The sequence below is a fragment of the Temnothorax nylanderi genome, unplaced genomic scaffold (assembly GCF_030848795.1).
Source record: "Temnothorax nylanderi isolate EJ_2023f unplaced genomic scaffold, tnyl_v1.0 TNYL_tig0034_pilon, whole genome shotgun sequence".
NCBI lineage: Eukaryota > Metazoa > Arthropoda > Insecta > Hymenoptera > Formicidae > Temnothorax > Temnothorax nylanderi.
In genome coordinates this window covers 925,605-946,848 of record NW_027249096.1, presented here as the reverse complement: position 1 = coordinate 946,848, position 21,244 = coordinate 925,605, and the positions used below count along the sequence as shown (strand labels likewise).

The following is a 21,244-nucleotide window of genomic DNA, read 5'->3' as shown; positions in this document are numbered from 1 at the left end:
TTACAAGCTTAAGTTAAGGGATAAATTTCAATGAAAAGCAGAACGAAGATATAAAAAATAATTTATATAATTCAGTTAATAACTTGTGTAGTTTTTAAATGTTTATATGTTGCAGAAATTGAATACAGTATTTTACTCATTCACAAGCGTAGAGCTAGCGCAACCAGTAATGCTGCTAAATAAAGGAGTATAGCGTATATGTTTATTTGTATACGTTTCCACGCATTATTTCAATATGCAGTAATCTTGACATGAGCATTAATCGCCTTATACTCATTTTAAATGGCAACTCGCGACATCCCAAGCTAACAATCCATTAGCAGAGGTCACGCTGCATCGCGCATGCTTCATGTGTTGCACAACGTGGAAACTAGCGCAAGACTGCGTTATATTCCGGCGATTTGTTACGTACAATTTTCGCAGAAAAGCACGCTACAATCCGTGCATTATTTATTTCCACAATAGAATAATACATATATCGTTATTCCAACAATAGAATATATTGTTAATACGATTTCTCAATGGATTTAGGAAAATCATTTTTATTCGAAACAAAACCGAACGATGAAAGTTTGAACCCCGGGATGGAATGTGGTATTAATGCTGGTTGCATGTACCGTCGCGCGTCGCTCCGTTCCCTTTGAAACAAGAGAAACGGGAATCCCTTCGTCAAACCACCATAGTTCATTACAGTTAGTGTGAATCTATGTTGACGCTGGTATCGTGCAAAGTGAGACATGTAGCAGATATGAACTCCGGTACAACGATGACACGACGACATCGAGGCATACGTCTTCTCGCAAATTCATCGTGCCACGCGCGACAAGATTAATGACCGGAAAGAGTATGGGTCGTGCGAATTCACACTCGATAAAATTTGCAACGCCCCGCCGCGCCGTCCCATTTGTACGACATTCACTCTCTCTTTGCCTTCCTTCCCTCCCCCCCCTCTCTCTCTCTTCCTCTCCCTCTGAAAATATAACGCCCTCAGAGTTCTCCTGTAAATATGCGTATTGGAAATGTCCTCCCACACATCCAACGTCCGTCCGTTCCATTTCAACCGAAGAATCGACGCGAGCGCGTCGGGACGCCTCGTGCAAATCGCAAATTTGAAAGCACTTTTCCGACGGCACGTAGATACGGCCGCGTATGTATTTCCGCATCACCCCCATTTACGTGCGACTACTGCGCGACGCGGTGCTTCTCAAGATTTGCAGCAGCAAACGGCAGCAGCGAGAAGATGAACCCAGCTTTATGCGGCGCAGTATCGATAAGTTTCCGCGCGCCGGGAATGTGATTGAAATTTTACGCTTAATACAACGGTCAGGCGAAAGCACGTGTGAAATTCTGTATTGATTATTAATTTTTCCAACTGCGCCGCAGGCGTTACCTTTTGAGCATATATTGTCATGATAATAGGCACTGAAATTAATTGCAAAATTCGCTGTCGTCCGTGTCACGCTTGTTATGTAAATTTATTGCTTTTATATCAGATAATTTATTTCTTTAACCTTTCGCGGTTATAAAGCTAGAATATATCCATCTAATTTGAATTTTCCGAATGATAACTGAAAAGAAACAGTTTATTCTACAATTATCATGTTTATAATTATCTTAAGAGAAAACTCAGAGATACGCTTTGAGAATCATACACAGTAAAAAATTTTGTGTCAATGGAAGTCCACTCTCAATTTTGTGTTAAAATAACTCATTCATCGTGTTATTTTTTACATTTAGAAATGTTATATCGACATTTTTTTAGTAAAAAATGTAAAAAATAACACGATGAATGAGTTATTTTAACACAAAATTGAGAGTGGACTTTCATTAACACAAAATTTTTTACTGTGTAAGAGTTAGAATGTACATTCTAGCGGTAGTAATGAAATTGCTTGTGACCATCATGCAAAGGATAATTGCTGGAGACGTTTGCGTGCATGGAGATCCATATATGATTTGAAAACTTTACTTTCAAAGTGCTATATGCAACGTATTAGGTATAGTGCCATATAATCCGGGAAGTTATGAAAGTTCGTGCAAGATCGGGCTATCATTCGATGATTCAACCATACCTTTATGCGAATACCAACGCATTTCGAGTTAAATGGCGCTACTAACAAAATAGTTTGCACCTTATTCGGCATGCACGAGTCTCGATGCCTGCACAATCCTCTCAAGTTATGCTCATCCATACTGCCGGGAAAACTTTTTAACGGCTCGCGGAACTCTGCCTCGAGCTTTCATGAGAAATCTAATAGCGCTAGCGTATAATCGAGCTAGTTCTAGACGCGTGCGGAAGACAATATCCAAGAGCTTGAGTTGTAACTGATTATTACTAACATTAAATAGAATTGGAATATTGCAGTTACTACAAGTGTTCATCTATACTTGAAGGAATTCAATAACTTCTAGAAAACCGATAAGGATCAATTTTTTAGTTGAGATATCCAAGAAAATGTTTCGTACATCTTTTTATCGTTAGGACGTTAAAAAATTGATGCCAAATTAGCGGTACGTCTCGTTTGTTTTTAATGTTCATAAGGTGGTTGTCAGAATCAGTTGCCGGTAGCAATCCAATCATTCTATTAGAGAATAATAATACATGCGTATATTGCTAGAGATAGACCTGCCGGCAGTTCTCCGTCAATTCGTTTGTGAAAGCTTCCAACATCAAACAAAGGACATCGTTTTGCGAAAGCACTCGATAACGGACAAAGGATCCCACGAATAGCATAGATATCGAATGAATGGATACATTGCGAATTGTTGTGCCGCGATTGAAGTGTAATCGTACATAAATTAAGATAATCGACGAACTAAGCGACTTATGCATGAATCCTTTCCCCGTCACATAATTATATAAGTAGCAAGACGAGATAATAATTTATACTCACGTCTTCAAATGAATCGAATCAAATAAAAAAAAATATAAAGCTCACCGCGGTAAAATTATGGGTCAATATCGTCTCATCATGGCGTTGAAAATAGAAGAAATCGTTGAACACAGGGATAGATCTTCCATTAAAGGAAATTACCATATGATAGGTACGCGATCAAGCCAATATATACCCTCAAATATCCAGCATTCAATCGTCATTCATTTCATCTTATCTTATTTTCAATAGAGGACTCTTTCTGCTTTTCTCACGTCACCTCTCCGAGATTAAATGTAAAAGAGGGAGGATCCCGTATACTTCTTTATTTGCACTCCGCGCGTTACTCTAGGTTGCAGAGCGGCGGATTCATGCGATCAAATATGGGATATTTGCGCCTTCGAGTGCGGATATTCGCTTTGATTTCGCGTTATCGACGTCAGCTCATCGATCCGTGAATTCATTTGCTCGTAAAGATTTTATTATTCCGTCGAGCCGCGCGAGAAACGATAAAAAGGTTTTTTCCTTTACGGGATTTAGTGGCGTCCCTTTTCTGTCTCTGATGACGGTATTATAACTGCGATGAGGAACTAAAATGAAAAACCGCAACGGTATCAAACTCAGATATTATAATTGTTCTTTTTAATACGTATATATCTTAATATTGCCATAAATCGAACCAGTTAGTAAATATTACATAATTAATAATCAATTAAGCTTTTAAACAACTTGTAAATTCACGTAAATTTAAAATACTTTTGTATGTTTCAAAATATGTTTTAATTGTAATTGTATTTTTAATTATTTTTAATATAAAATTTTTTATACACATTAATTTACATAATTAAACTTATACCTACATCATATTTTTTATTACGTGATATTTTACGTGAATTTAGCATGCGAAGATGTGACAATTGTCACTTTAATTTTTAGAACGAAATAGTTAATAAAATTTCAATTATTTCTAGATCTAAGCCATTATATCGTTCGGTATACTTTAATACAAACGAGATTCTTGATAATGTCGCGAACGCGTCTCTGATGTGCACTAGGCAAATCGCACTTTTGTACAGCTTTTCGTACGGAAAACAAAATTTACATATAACGCTGGCTTAATATAATAAATTAAAATGCGCTTATACGGCGAGATTGGTATTAATTAAAACTCTGAGATTTGCATTGATTATAATGTGCCACTAATTGAAAGCGACTTATCTGCACGTTGTATTAAAATGTAAATCAAATCTCCAGCGTCATGAGCATTCATGCTCGTGCCAATAAGCAAGAGCGCACGAGGATGTAATAAAAAACACGTTTACTAAACTATCTCTATACATATTTTTCTTTGTTTTTAATTGAGATATATTATTATATGAGGCAGTATTTATCGGGAATTTTATTGGATATCGATAATGTGCAAACGCCGTATATTATAACTTATAACTGTATAAGAATAGTATATAGATATATCCCATTATCATAATTTTTCATTTTATTCCGAAATGATATTCGCAAAATCCACAACCTGTTCAGGAGAAAAGAGCAAAGATGTAATTTGTCTAATGATTAAACTGCTTTTTATGAATTCAATATTGATCGCATATCAACCTCGCTTACACACACACACACACACACACACACACACACACACACACACACACACACACACACACACACACACACACACACACACACACACAAATTTTATCCGATGTACATATCCAGCATACAATTTTTATGTATTTTTAAGTAAAAACTATATCCTATTTTCGCGTAAATATTTCAGCGCAATTAGACTGCGATCAATCACCTACCCTTTCATTTAATCGATAACTTTCTATCGCCATTCTTAACGCTCGCTTCAATTATGAAAGATTCTCCAGTGGGCTGTCACGATACGAAATCACGCGAGACTTGATGAGTCATAAATTTCATAAGTCGACGATAATCATATCAACATTCATAATATCTAGAGCAGCAGATCTGACATTAAACTGAAAGTTTCACCGCGCGCACCCGGACGACCCTCAAGCTGCCGCGAAAGAGGGAATCCGCGCAACCGACCGAGAAGATATAATCCTTCTGTCGCGAGGAAAGTCAAGTCGAGTCGGACGAAGTCAAATCCCGCGCCGGCACCCCCTATACGCCACGTCGCGCGTCGGTCCCCGACCAGCTAAGGGAAAAGCAAAGATTGGTCCTGTGTACTATATGGAAACTTCGGACACTACGCATGTGAATATCATCGCCAGACAGCCGCACCGGGCACCGATATTGTGCGCTCTCACGGGTTTTAGTTAAATGCCTCCGCAAATACGGAGAGTAAGCACGTGCATTCGATGTGCTTCAGTGACATTTCTCCGAGGAGCGAGCGCTCGTTCGTGGACTTTAAGGTGGCATGGCAATGCACCCAAGTTCGCACATAAAAGATCTTCCGCAGCTTCCACTAGTCCGACGAAAGACGAAGCGGTAACAGAGAAGCGATTCCTCAGTGTAAAATGGATATTTAGTTTACTGATTTTTTCATTTAGCGTTTTTCAGTCACGGCAAACTGTAGGTAAATATGCTTGTTATAAATTTTTAATTTTATTCACATCACATACATTTTTCTTCAATTTCATTTTATATTATTTACTTTTATTGCAATTTTTCTAAATTACTCGATATTTTTATAAATATTATTTCTAAACTAGTATATATTTGGGTAATACTATTTATAATAAAGGAAGATGTAATTGATGCTGTTTTTCAATTCTGATACATCTTTTTTGGCACTTTTTAATATTTTTTGTTGATTCTTTTCATATTTTATACATCAGCATTTTAGTCCTGAACTATCCTCACTATATGTATGTAAGTATCACAATATAAGAACACTCGTATTCAACAGAGGCATTTGCGGAACGCGAAATATGAAAGATCAGTTTTTATTGCATATCACTACGTCCAGTTTTAAAAATCCGGCACACGCGCCATTCATGAAAGGAAATTTCACGTATTTTTTGCACATAATTCGACAGGTGCGCTAAAAAACAAGTGTGAAAAACACGTGTAGTACACATGTTTTGAAATATGATACGTCGCCATCGAAAAATTCGCACGCGCACGCTAGTCGACTCCTCCATTAATCCATTAGATCGAATTCACGGGTCGATATGATCATCAATATCTCCGCACAAAAAAATCGCAGCGAGATGATTTAGGTCTCATTCGAAAAAGCTAAGCCTCTAGCGCTTTCAACGAGTGCGAGATCGCTTATTTCAATTGACTAATTTGCGTTATCGATCAATTACGAAAAATAAAATTAATTTCGTACAGGGATCTTCGTCTTGATAGACGTTTTCATCGAGATCGCGGGTCGATATAATCGCTAATATTTTTGCGATATATTAGAAAAATCGCAGCAAGCTAAACCTGATCTCTTTTTAAGACTCTAACGCTTCTAACGAGTGCAAAATTACTTATTTGGGTCGACTAGTTCGCGAGATATGTGAATTATTCATGAAAATAAAATTGATTTATTGCTTAAATTAGAAGTCATGGTATATTCAGATCAATTTCTCTTATTGTTACTAAGTGCCAAATTTATCAAAGCGCAAGGTAAGATTATATTTAATGATATTGTATGTTTACCCCTCTGTTTTTGCACTCTCGAAGTATATACGTGAGTCTGTCACATTTGACGTTATACTTAATCTTCCCTACCTTAAAATATTTTTAAAAAATCTGAAAAAATTCACAAAACATTTGTCTACATTGTAATTGACGATTTTATAATCATTTTAATAAACATCGTTTATTTAATATTTTCTAGCAAGCTTGCAAGTTTTACAGTTACGAGCAGATATCATTTTAACTCGGCCACCATAGACGTATACAGATGGAGGGTTAAAGATATATTTAATCCAATTATCGTTAATCGAGAATTCTGGTTACATGTTAATCTCAGTGAAGATTATGACATTTTGAAGTCATCTAAGAGATTTTGCTATATTTTAATTAAGACATCTTATAGAATTCAAAAAACAATTTGATATCTATTTTTTGAAAGTTTTCATTAATTAATATAATCATTTTTAAAGCAAAAATATATTCATATATTTTTCTTTTAATTATGAAATATGTATTATTAGTAATCCTATATACATACGATCGTATATACATATATACGTACATACGTATATTATTAAATATTACGTAGATACCTATAAAATTAAATTTGCAATTTTTTTATTATTCTTGTTTAATTAAAACCGACAAAAAAAACGGTTAAAGAACGAATTTCTGCCCCAATTTCTATATCTTCTCAAATGCTTTGTAGAAATATACGATGATATTCACTATGAGAAAACTCGAAATAAAAAAAATGAGAAAAGAGAACTTTTTCACGCATATTTATTTTCTCCCATTAAACAGAGAAAAAACTCTCGTATATCCGAAAAAGTTGGCGCACGATGTACTGCCATCATCGCCAGGCAGTCAAGCGTTGTTTTAACTAATGCGCTCTTTTGAACTCCCTGCATTATGGAATAATCTAAGTGACTACTATAGCTTATATATTTAACGTATATTCATTTGACTACTTTATTAACATCATTGAGGGCTGACGTTTATTTTGACGTTCTATAATCATAGATAACAAGCAAGTTTGACGCTCCAAGCGTCAGAAATTATTATTCATAATAAGGACGCGTTCTAAATTAACGTCCTCATCGTGAATAGTTATCGTTTTCACTCGATATAATAGACAAATAACGGCATTCTTTAGTTTGCAACCGATAGGAATCAAGATTATAAGAAGAATGAAAACAAACGTTCAGTATAGCTAGCTGGATTTTATTCTGTCAACAAAGTAAGTTGTTTTTTCTTACGATCGGTTGCCTGTGAAAAATTCTATCAGAAATCGATCGATAGGGCGTCTCAACCAGCCGCCGTTTTGTAATTATGCAAATCGGCTTTCCCATCGTTACCCTCACACATATTTTTTCTCTCCTGAATAGGAATATGCTTTCACAGCCGGTGACCGATAAATCGACATGTTTAAAATCTGTAAAGCTATTTAATATCACGAAAATATGCGTCAATATTTTAACAACTATTCCCAATGACTAATCATTTTTATTATAAATATATAATAATTTTAAATTCTTATTATTCGTAGTATAAAAGAAAAAAACATTTAAAATATTGAAAATGTTTTACATTATTGACACTAAGATATAACTGCAAGATGCATTGTATTATGTAATCTAATTTATCTGCAAGAAGTTTATGACTCATGCGACTGAGCGCTTTGCAGCATGTCTGATAATAAGGCTCAGTATATTTCCAGGGTCATATAACGTGCAAATGCACGTTTGTATGTCGGCACATAATAGAATACTATATGGTAGTAACTTACAGTAAGGACGGTACGCGCGCCATAACTCGAAACTTCGTTTATTTCGAAGGCGTCCACGGGGAGACGATACGACGGTAGTGTCAGCGATGCGAACCCAACATTTAACTAGATATGGTCGCAACTCAATTTACAGGCACAAGCTTTGCTTAACCCAAGCATTAGGGATACCGAAGTCAATGTACTCGCAGAGACCTTTGAATCAAATTCCGAATCGTGATGACGGCGGTTAGTGTAATAAATGATTGAGAGCAATCGCGTAATCGGCTCTTTAATACGGCTAACAATCGCTAGCGTACTGTGACATCGGAGCCATTCGATTGTGTTTGACGATCGAACGACCGTTATCATAAAGAGATCACGCACGCCTTGGTAATCCGCACAATCGCCACAATTTACTCGCAAATTCGACTCTATTTGACTTGGTGCCGGTGGTCACCGGCGGGGTTCGATCGCGAGCGAAACAATTGAGCGAATCGATTGCCCTGTGTGGGACGTGTATTCTAATGTTAACGGCACGAGACGGCAGTGCCGCGAAAATTTTCGGCGGAATAGGCTATGACCTAATGCATCCCGCGCGCGAGGCCGGCTCACGCATATCTCTCGATCACGCTGGCATAAACGTCGCGCGGCGAAATGCATGCACCGCGCATGGTTCAATATAAAGGATTGTTATTTACGGCACGGTTTATATTTCATCGGAATATAATGGAAAATGGACCCGGTGTTAGGGATAACGCATAACTTACCATACATATATCTTTCGCCTCTATCGCTTTGGCCCGCGCCCAACGCGGCTGCGTTTTGACATTTGTTTGTAGTTGAAATACGCATCTACATACATTTCTGTAATTATTCCAACGTTATATTCACATGTTTTCAGCGTTATCCAAAATTCTTAATCCATCCTACGTGAACGTCGACACCTTGCATATTTGTAATACCAAATTAATGCCGAAGAAAGTAGAGTCACCGTACTTAAACATGTGACAGCGTAATTTCTCAGTTTTATCTAATAACAGCTGTCTGTTGATAAGAGCGCTTCGTACATATAAAGCATACAAATTGTCAAGTTTAATTACCATGTTCTAAATTCGGCTTTGATAGCGTAAGTTACTACATGACAAATATTTGTGCGCGATGACAGTAGAAGTGTGGCCCGAGCGTGAATTATCATACCGTTAAAGTCGAGCAAGATTCATTCATTCTTAATTTCAGTCTTACTTCGCTCCTATGCGTCATAACTTTCCAAACTGCTGGTCCGGAAACGAACAAATATATCTTCCGCCAACAACTAAACGGTCGTAACTTTCTTTCTAAACTTTCCTTCACGCGCAGCGTTTACGACCGAAGCTCGCAGAAGCGGGGCAAGCCGCTACGTATCCAATTAATTCGACTTGATATCGCGCTTACGCGCTGGCAAATACGGATCGCGGGAGATGGTGGCCCCCCCCCCCCGTTAAACGCTATACGTTTTTCGGCAAGGCAGCACAGCGGAACGGGCAATAATCTTAACCACGCGAGAGATACCAGAACGAAATATCCGCGTGCGCGCGCGCGATAACCGCCAACAGATGTTTCTCGCGTAGTGGAATTTCGCCCACGCCTGGTTCTCGGGTCAACGGAACGTCGTTGCATCGTAAATGAACTCGTCGGACAGAATCTTCGTAGTCAGCTTTCCTCGTGCCAGAAGATTTTTCAAACGGACGTTCGCCCGCAACTTCAAAGATCGTCCTGTCCAGACGGACAAGTCGTATACGTGAAACTTTCGCCGACGCAGTTTCCCATCGCTCTTACATGTACCCTCATCTCGAGGGAGAGTAGCCCTACGTGCGTGGATTTTTACATACCATTCTTCTTACATCGCGGCACCAGAAATGTGCAAAAATGCATACGCAATCTCATCGGGCTTTTGGTCTGTGTGAGCAAATATGCCGTGTGAAATTTACTCGCGGTGTATAGATGCAGGAGAACTTTTCGCAAATGGATGCGGAAGAGAAAAATTTTTCGGGTCGCAAGTGGACAGGCTTTTCGCGCGCGGGGTTTCGGAGAAGAAGGAAAGAACTCGCGGGTGCCGCAGAATGCAACGGAAGGGAAGCCGAAGAAGAAAGAGAAGAGACGGAAAGAGAGTACGAAAGTGGGCAGGAATTGTTACGGCAGCGGGTTTACGAGGTCCCGGAGGACAGGATGCCAAGCGAAAGGGGGCAAGGAGTGCACGTCGCTCGTTTTCGAAAGGAGAAAAGCGTTATCTTGCTGTGTGTGACTGGAATAACGAGAGTAAGTCTTCGCAAAGTCCGATCTATCGGGCATTCTAACGTGGCAACGTTAATGCGATTCCTGTTTGCACGATTTTGCGTCGCCGTCTTCAATCTCCCCGTCTCACGACTGCATCTATGATATTGAATCCATATCGACCTGCGTAGAACGATGCCATTGGTTCATCTCCGCCGGCATCTACGCAAAGACTTTTATGTCACGATGGAATGATAGACGTAATTTTCTTGAAAAATGGAACTGTCGTCAAGTACTGTATGATAACGTCTGTTTAATTCACATTATCATACATCATGAAACGGGCGGTAATGGAATGTGAATAATGATAGACGTCAAATGACTTCGTATTCGAGACAGCGACGGTTAATTCCAGAATGTTGAGAATGTCTCTTGTATTGTGACTAAATAGACAATTCAGACAGTGTAGTAGATCTCGCTACGAGTACCGTTTCATTACGTAAACGTTTGCAAACGTCGCGTCGGCTATGTGAATTTGCTGTATCTCTATTTGATATATATCGAAATTACCTACTAATAAAAATTTATAATTCATTAAAATCGATATTACGGAAGGTAGCAAAAACATATATTTCCATTAAAAAGAATGATGGTAAAAGTTTATCTTTTTAAATTATTACTTCAACCGGGACGTTAAAAATGAAAATATTTGATTAGTTTATAATTAGTAGATATTACTCAACTGAATACAGAAGTAAACTGATCAATTTCGGCTCCAATACAAACAATAGCTAAATTTGCGATACAGAAGTACAAAAAGTAGCCTAAAGAGCTTTTAGTAATATTGAATATTGCAGGTTCCATGGCAACTCCACAAATATGCCTGGCGCATTTACATTTAATCTCCGGTAAAACCGATGGTTGGTTGGGTAATTACCAAGAATGATTGCCCGTTGTCAATACGCACACAACCCGTTATAGCCATTGCAAAAACAAATTTAAAATCGCCCAAAACTGTGAATACTCATTTAAAAACTCTGGCTGATGACGGACACTTCTTACTTCACATTGCCGATTTGTTGAATTGTTGCTGTATTTTTAAAATACTCTGAATTAAATTTATATAGAAAATTAAACAGATTTATTATAACATAGTGGAGCGAAATAATCTATACCCAATACGATCAATCTTTCATGTCCACAATTAATATACACAAATAAAGATGAATTTTCTCTTATATATATTGATGTATATGTATATGATTTATAATTGCAATATTAATTAAATAAACGGATTATTAGAAATTGTCGAATAATTAAAAATATTGTTTTTGCCGTAAAATGCTATTACGAAAAAACGAATTGCATTGATTCGCATCGTAACAGTTGCGTTACGAAAAATCACTGTGTCAGTTAGGGATTAATGTCGTTACCCTGTCGAACAGCAGCATTTGCTGGAGAGTCAAGCGGCAAACATTTCGCAAACTCATTTTCCTGTTCTCGCACACTTTTAATGACACACGCGAACGTACTAATATAATTATTGCGACAGTTTCACTCGTTATCCTTGATTGTCCCGTACGACAAATAATAACTGCTTGAAACTGCTATGTATGTCAATAGCTTTAGTGCACAAATTTCAATTGTGATTGACACTTTCACGCTCGTTTAATTAGCCCGTATATTTCTTCGCACACGAATAGCAAATATGAATTTCGAATTGACATTCGCTATATAATAGCGTCAGAATTAAATTTCCATTCGTATCTTAAGTGAGAAACAACTTTTCACGGTACAAGGCAACGATATTAGAAAGTTTATTACCGCGGACTTTTGATATTTGCAAGTACTGCAAATGCAAATTAATAGCGTGCTGTTTTCACATTCTCTGGGAGCGTCATTACGCTTGACGAGTAATGGATCGCCGAAGCGATCGTAAAGGTCGAAAAAATGGACCGAGGTCGCAGAAAATGAGCCCAAAACTTTCACGGCGGATGCAAAAGCAGCACAGCTTATCGCGTGAATGTTTGTATGGTGATCTATCCTCCACGAAGTCAGAACCTCCACCCCGTTTGGCCTACATACCGAGAGTTATGGCCGCAGCCGTGTCATACAACCGCACGAAGTCTCCGTGAGACATATAAGGAAATAGGAGCATCACCTTCGCCAAGCATTGCAACGGGCGCGGCGGCTGTTGGAGGTACGGAAACAAGCATCGCTTTCGCGGCTGAAAATATTCCGTGGCAACTATAACACTCGATTTCCATTTGTCTGCAATGTATGTATGTATGTATGTATGTATCGAGATCAGAAATAAAACACAATACTAATAACAGTTTCTCACTGCCCAGAAATATCGCAGTAGTTTTTTATAGGATGTATCGGAGAATACCTGTGTCAGAATGCAAACATTTTCGGTTCTAGTTGAGTGATTTTAACATGCGTTTTTATCACGGCTATTTTAGCAGCGTGGTTGGCGAGGAAATAAATACTCGTGAACCCTAGTACGTACATGTTTAATACTTGTTAGCAGTGCTCGGCTTAAAATGTCGTAGTATGCTAAATACCTATAGTCGTCTCTCATGAGACAGTATGCGACAGGCTTAATCCATGCACGCTTACTATGTACGTACAATCTTAACGATGAAATATTTTAGTTTGATGGTGCGAATGTGTCCTACATTCAACAGTTCGCGTTCTTGCATGACAGCTATAATAATTTAACGGTCAAAGAACCCAACAATGCTTCATCACGAAAAATTACATTTACACTAAGAGAAGTGTTATATGAAAATCTTCATACATATTTATATGTGCATTTAGAGAGAATCTAAGCTCTAGAAAACTGATAAAATATTTTCAATGTCATTACTGAGCTTATTAAATAACTACAAATAAAAAAATAGATTTAACGTAAATAACCATGCTTTTGTTTCTTTAGCTATTATTTGATCAAAATTCTTTTTTAGGTATTTATAATCTATTTCACGTAAATCTGTGTTTAGATATAACATTAATATGCATCTATAACCACTATTAAGTTCTTAATCGGTGTGGAAATAACGATTATTATAACGACTGCCGCATGCGAAGCATGTATTTTTAAGGAGAGCCAGAAACGAGGACATGCGTTTATATTCACTGGTGGTAGGCGACGAGCGAGCGAATGAGATAACGAGACTCATCGTCTCATTAACCGTCGTACTTGTTTTCAAAGAAAATCTTCGTCCGAGTTTTCTCATTCTACGTACGATCTTCTGCTGTGTTAGAAATGTCCAAAAGTGACAAATGATCCCGTCTGTGCACGACGAGTGAAATTTGTAATTTTAGTTAGTCGTCGACAATTAGCGTAATTTCGGTATTTAAAAGACACATTATTTTTTCGCGGCACGTTCCGTCTTATCGCGTGCGCCTCGTCGCTGGAAATGCGGCCATTGTGTACGAGCACGGTTTACCCTAATCGATAAGCCGGGATATTAGCGATATTAGCGCACCTTTCCTTTTTTTCCCCTCGCGGAGGGGACTACCAATCTTTCCCTTCTTCTCCGTGACAGTTCTACAAAATTTATGATAATTTCCGCTTACACAGTAGCCTTTCGTTCTCAGTTTTCTGTGGGCCACGGTACGGTTATATAATTTCTCGTCGTGTCGCTAATGCGTAGTAATTTTTCGACTTTACTGGTAGGCGAGCAATATTGCGATGTAGTTCTGAGAGAAATTGGTGTTACGTAATATGTATTTATGATTTTACACAAATTTCAAGTCGATAAATTTGCAAAAATTTACTTTAGAATAATAAAATATTTTATACGTGTACACGATATATATCCAGTACATTTTAAAAGATCATGTATGAAGTATATAATATTATTTCTCATATCAGAAAATTGAAATTGTTGTAAAAGATACGAATTTTTTTGAATATAAAAAAAATTTATTAAAAATTTATAAAGGAATAAATAAATGCGAAGGAATAGCCGATCATACGAGTTGTTATCTTTTCCAGCAGAATAGATAATTGCTAGCCGATCGCATTTAAGAATGGTATCAGGTTCTTTAACTACCCAGTATACCACGTATAAATGTACCCGGAGAGCGAGGGTAGCCAGATAGGCAGGGTCTACCAAATAACATACGTACTTATCTGAACCATGCACTTTTCAGTGTGTGACAAGGGGATATGATTTATTGCTTACAAGCTTGCTACAATGACTGCGGTACGTGTTAAACTGACCACGTTCATCATTAAAATTAATGGGTATTGGATACTGCCCACGATAAACGGAAGGAGAGGCAGAAATGACCGAAAGCGTCGGAAAACTCGATGACCGAGGAAGATGTTAATATCGCAGCCCGATATTTTGCAGGGTTTCACGATAACAGTCATCAAGGAAACAACATGAAATACTGATTTCTCTCATATTTATATTTTTCGACTTCGATATAACGGCTTTATATTATAAACCGTATGAGAGTATAAACTATATGAATTTTTGATGTAATAGATTTACTTTCATAATTTTAAATAGAGGATTTTCTATTGCGTAAAATTGAAAACTTAATTACAAATTATTATTTATGTAATCAGCACGCTCCTCGGAGTGTGCGATGGCGACGCGTCCGCAATAAGAGCAGTCATACGTGTTACGCATTTTCATGTGTTCTGTAATTGCTTCTGGTTGTCTATTGTGCAGATGAGTGTTAAGTCTGCGGCCCAGCATCCATTAAAATTAATGGGGATTGGGGATAGCGGAGATAGTCAGGCGTGATACTAAACGCGAAGTGAAATGATGCATCATTCACAAAGAAACAATGCGCGCAATTCAGTGATCGCATTATAATAATTCATACGTTACAATGTATGCATTATTATTAAAGCGATCGATATAACATTCCGATTAGAGTGCCGAAGTTAATGCGCAAGGTATTCAGGGTATTCCAATAAATTCAATCAATTATTCTTTTATATCGACATATCGTAACGTCTCGTTATCAAATGATCGTTGCTTCGTCAAGTCAGTCATCTACAATATTTATACAGCTTAATGTTGCATGCTTACAGTAGTTATTTTTGCCAGAATCTCTCGCAATATGTTCCGAAGCATCGTGTTAACGGCTGAGAATCTGCTGGCTGAGCATGCGGTAATCGCTTGCTATCAACTACTTTATGGAAATAAATCGTATTACGATAATCGACCCAGTTCACAAAAGCAAGTTAAAAGTAAGATTAGGCCGGGGCGTTATTATCTGCCAATTTTCCTGTTTACACGCCCCGCTTACGACGCCGTTATCGCGGTACACGCGACTCAGAATCGCATTACCTGGCAGCGCGCAGAATAACCGCATAAAAATTTCCGTCCTCCTTTTTTCCAGGTTCGACGCGACGAGAGGAAAATGCGCTCGGCGAACGAACGAGCGGGACCCGGGAAATACGCCGGGTGCTCGCCAAACCGCTTCAATCGTCGCCTATCATCGACGTCCTTGCGGGTGCGCGATAGATCGCGTTACCGTAATGACATTTCGCGGCCAGCTTTCGCGGCCGCTGACGGCGAGGAATATGAGGATCGCGGCGAGACAAGACGGTAAGTTAGGCAAATCGATCTGTCGGCGCGCATAACGCACGTTAGGCTAAGTAGCGCGTTAAAACCCCGCGAGTGTCCCCGGCTATGCTTTCAGCTTTCAGCATGCATATTTGCATAGGATTCTGCTCGGTGGCGCGCGTATACGCGCGACAGCCAGCCGTGGTACGCGAGCACCACGCCGAACGCTTACGTAACTACGCAAAATGACAACGCTATCGTTACGCATACCCGGGATAGCCGAGATACTTAACAATCTGGTATTCCGATTACGTTAGTACGCCTATGCACGGTTGGAGCGCGTCTTCGAATGCGTCCGGGCAAGACGCGCGCGCTCGCAGGCGGATCGCAGCATGTAGAACGGGCCTGGCGATCCCTAAAGCGATGAGGATCAGACCTCCCCGTTCATCGGCTTATGACAAGCATGTGACATGAATGCTAATCGACAATCGGATCTGAATCCGCAATCGGAGAGAAATTTATCGGCGTCGTGAATTTTATATATACATTCCCCGCGGCAGAATTAAAGCAGTATTGCGCATTATTAATTACGAGCGAGCGCTGCATTTTATTACAAGTTCTTTTTACCTTGATAAAAATACCGCGTTACGTCGCCGTGTTCAATGTAAGATTAAAACTTGTCGTTATTATCAAAGATCATCGACGACAAATCGAACAAAGTCACTTTGTCAATGGAATGGATTCTTACTCTTTGACTTAAATTGTAGCCTGTTCTCAGTTTGAGAAATAATTCATAAAGTAATATCGTTCGAGCAAAAGTGTTTGATCAAAGACATAAAAAGTTTCATTAAAACTTCTTTGATCGCTGGAACAAGTAAAAAGAAGTACGCTGCCAATTATGTACTCCAGTTACGCAATGACCTACTGATTATGAAGAATAAAACGTTGTTATTACGCAACGGAAGTAATTGATTAAATTTATACGAAAGTATTGCCTTTATATTAAAAGTTATAGGCATTTATTTTTTTTATTTTAATTTGCGTTTAAAACAACCGCCGTAAACTATACCAATATTAGCATCAAACATATCGTTCATTTTTTCTTATGGCTAGAAAGATATATAAATATCTTTGCATTACATAAAGGTGGGTATATATGTGCAAATTAGAAAGAAGGTCGCGCGTGTGTAGTAGCTGGTGCATAATCGTCTACATCGTAGCTTCACATAATGTAGAAAGCATCCGTACATATCCAACAAGAGTTGGATTTTTAAGTACGAAAAGTTTTCGAGTTTTCTTGAATTTTCATTACGTACGTTCCAGGGAGCGAGAGGCGGAAGGGTCTCCAGAGGGGAGAGCGCACGATAACACCGGGAGCACAAGCGCCTCAGGTTCTATCTCTGCGGCGCGTAATTCGAGACCCAACTCGCCGTTCGATTATAATTTCATTTGCCGGGATCTCGCACGATTAAGGTGCCGACCTATTCCCTCTAATTAAATCCCGTGTACCGGCCGAGGTATTACGTGCGATTTCAGAATCGGTCGTGAAAATCGCCGATCGCGATCATCGGACTCGACCGAAGATACGTATTCTATATAGAGGCATGCATACGCGCGCGATACAAGGACGCAAACGAGAGACTCTCCACTCACCTCAGTTCGATGCCTTGGCTGCGCTTGTCATTTATGCTAACGATCACGTCGCGTGGCTGTATCTTCTTATCACCGCTGCACTCCGGGGTAGTCACTTTGCCGCGCGAGTTTACGCCAGGCACAAACGACGACTACGTACGTTCTTCGCACACGTACACCTCGCCTCGCGATGACGCGGTGACATCCAGCGCTTCGCGCGATGACGAGATCAACGTCTTTTCCCTCTGTCTCTCCCCTTTGCCGTTCTACTCACGCAGGTTCAATTCGCGGCGACGTGAGAGAGTTCCGCTCGGAGCGTATCGACGTATACATACACATATGTACGGACGAGCTATCGGGGTTAAGACAGTCACGTATCGTTGCAAGCCACCGTCGCGCACTGCCGCACTGTCACGGTGCCCGCGCGCCCGCTTCTCTACCCCCGTCGAATTTAGCGAATCCCCCGAGCCAGCGATCCTAATCTCCCAATTCCTCGCGAGCGCGCACACCGGCGTGAATATCGCGACGCGATAAAGTCCGAAACGCGAGATTTACGAACTCTCGAAACGAATTCGCGTAAATTCCGAGACGACGGTCCGATATATCGCGAATTGACATAAGTAAGTCAGTCTTGTCCCTATTATTCGAAGATGGGCATCGGAGTCGAGGTGCTCGATAGTTCAGATTGGATATAGCATTCAGATTACCGTAAACGAACGCATGTAGCTTTATCGCACTCGATTAACAGTCACGCTCGACTCTACGAATCGTCGTTATTTCCACATTCACAGGACGCAGGACATCACTCGAGCCGCGCGAAAAAGCGAGGGATGAAGTTTCCAGCTGATACCACGCCGAGATGGAAAGAGAAAGAGATGCGTGGGGAAACAGAGCTACGAGAGCGCGAGCTCCACGACAACGTGTGTTTACCCGCGCGACGACGTAAACACTCCGCACGAAAGCACTCGACTGCTCGGCAGGGATGGCCGAGCGGCACAGTTCGGTTGCTCGCGCAGTAGCTTGGTAACGCGGCGCAACAGTGCGCAAGTTGTGCTTTTGTGCGGCGAATGCGGTACGGAGGGCCAGAGCACCTACGACCTCTCTCTCTTCCTCCCTATCCTCTCCCTCTCCCTCCCACTCTCCTTATCTGTCCGCACTTTTCGGTGTTTTCTACCCTCCTGCCTTCCTTTTCGTTCCTCCTTATGCGCCACAGTTTTCACCCCCTTTTCACCCCTTTTCGCTCCTGCCGCCGTTTTCTTTCCCTTCCCTCTCTACCCTGTCTTTTTCCTCTCTTACTCCGCCGACAATCCTCTTACATCCTTCCTGCCTGTCTCACCAACTTGACTGACTGACTGACTGACTGTCGTCCGTCCGTCTACCTGCGCCGCGGAAGAGCGGCCACGGTGAATCGCGAAAAGTAACTGGCGAGCCGACCGACCCCGATTGGCTCGAGTCTGCGCCCTAGCGACAACTCGGGTACACCGGATATAAAATATAGACGCCTAGTGTGTACGTATACCTACGCGCCACTGTGCGCGGTACGCGGGCAACACGGGGGTTGAAAAGGAGGAAACTCTCCTTCCCCTGTGACCTCCCCACCGAGGGGTCTCGTCCTCCCGTTACCTGCTCTCCTCTTATTCTATTTTCACTCACTGTACCGGTAGTCCTTCTCTCTCTCCTTCTACCCCATGTTCGTCCGCTACCGGCTTCATATTCCCTCTTCCTCCGTCGGTCTCCCTTTCTGTCTCTTCGCGCTTTCGCTCTCTCTTTCTCTCTCGTATCGTCTCTACGGCTCTCTCTCTCTCTCACTCACCTTATCCTTTCTCTCTGTCTTCCTTCCTAGTTCCTTCATTCGTGACTATGCATCTCGTATCGTCTACCGCAGCGGCGCCGATATGCTGTTGCTCTGCTACGTTGTAGCTGCTGATGAAACCTCAAGGTGCACGTGTATCTGCGTGCAAAAGAAAAGGACGCCGGTTCTGTGGAACATAAAGGCGAGTATTTGTCTTAATCTAAGGTACACATTAAATAGGTACTGAAATTGCGTTGTCTTGCGAGAGTAGTATTAACAACATTAAGCTGACTTGTCGGGCGCCTTTGTCGTAAAAGATAAATATGACATTTTTCTAGACGTTACGCGCACATCTTCGTCGTTGTAGATTGCATAGATTCGTCAAACAAACTACATAATGTACGCGACTGCAGTGAAACTGATTAAATTTGGCGAAATACTTCCTGGTTACGTATTTTAAGTCTGAAATCTACATCGCTTGTTTAGAGACTAATTGCACGCTTGTTTCTTCACGGGGAATTACCTCGCGCTTAAACGGTATATCGATTTAGCAGCGCCGCGTACTTATATAACGACAATATGTATATATTATGTATATTATGTATATAAATAAAAGTATATGTACTGCATTCTTTTTTAATTGACCATGAACGTAAAATTACGAATTTATTTATGCTTCTTTAAGAAGTAATTGATTTTGCTTAAAACGATGTATATTGTTACATTGTATCATTGCGTTTATAATGGGTAGTTGCGACCTAAAATGTATGGTAATATTTCTGGATATAAGAACTTTTACGTCATTTCGCGATTAAGACCACCAGTTATATCGTTGCGTTATTCCGCAGTATTTCTAAGGAAACGATTTCGGAACAGCTAGATAAAACATAGCCAGCAAGAGATGTGACGGTAAACCACATTCTGTATGTCATTAAGCGAATTGTTTAATGACCATTAATGACATATTGATGACATTTGTTATTTGCTGCTATCGTAATTAATTAAAAACATCGTTTAGAACGATGAATCAGCAAGTTGATATGATTCTATTTATATCTTCCGGTTATTCAAAATCCACATAATTATATTAATATGCCGCTATCATTGTTTCGACAGACGTCAACAGATATTTTTTCAGCTCTCTTATATTAACTACTAAATTATTGATTTTTCCGTACGCTCCACATTTCTGAATTAAGTTACGTAATAATATCGCTGCCCGTTACTTTTTTTTGTGTGTAATTAAATCCATATTCTATCGACAGTTATTTAATTAAACTCAGTTATAGATTACTAAAATATTGATTTCCATTACATTCGGCATTTTTGAAACCAGTTATAAGATGGCAATCCTTTAGCTTATATTATTTCCATATAATTCAATTTGCGATCGCACACAACGGTATATTATACATTGTAGGTAAAGCTTTATCCCGATGTCTTCTGATTAAAGGGATTTCGAGGCATCTTCGGTGATACAAAGTTATATTGTTATTCATAACAGGCGGAGAGGTAGTTTCGCGAAGCCTGTAGCAGAGCCCATTATCTTAACGCGGCTGTGACGGGTGAGTCTTAAAATTGGACGCATCTCTCGGTAGTCTAATTACTCATTAGTCGGGCCCAGCCGGTGATTCGAACATCATCTTAACACAGCCGAAAACTTGGCAGCGGCTATTATAGCCACTCGTAGATCCGTTTTCACGGCTGCTTTAACCAGACGCGGTAACAGGTTTCAGGTCCCGATTTCGTCTGAATTATACGCTATATTAAATTACTC

General features: G+C 39.8%; 1 protein-coding gene and 1 long non-coding RNA gene across 7 annotated transcripts in view; one reads left to right on the top strand and one right to left on the bottom strand.

The window, feature by feature from the left end:
* Positions 1 to 16,079, top strand: part of LOC139770914 (uncharacterized) — a 166,520-nt gene extending 150,441 nt beyond the window's left edge. The window contains exon 3 of the long non-coding RNA XR_011717847.1: positions 15,877 to 16,079. This is a non-coding gene — a long non-coding RNA (uncharacterized lncRNA). The remainder of the gene's footprint in view (positions 1 to 15,876) is intronic.
* Ten-a (tenascin accessory) overlaps positions 1 to 18,805 on the bottom strand; it is a 442,890-nt gene extending 424,085 nt beyond the window's left edge. For all 6 annotated transcript variants that reach the window (XM_071703188.1, XM_071703191.1, XM_071703193.1 and 3 more), the window contains exon 1: positions 17,697 to 18,805. The gene's annotated coding sequence lies outside the window, so the exon portion shown is untranslated. The remainder of the gene's footprint in view (positions 1 to 17,696) is intronic.
* Positions 18,806 to 21,244: the final 2,439 nt, after the last annotated feature.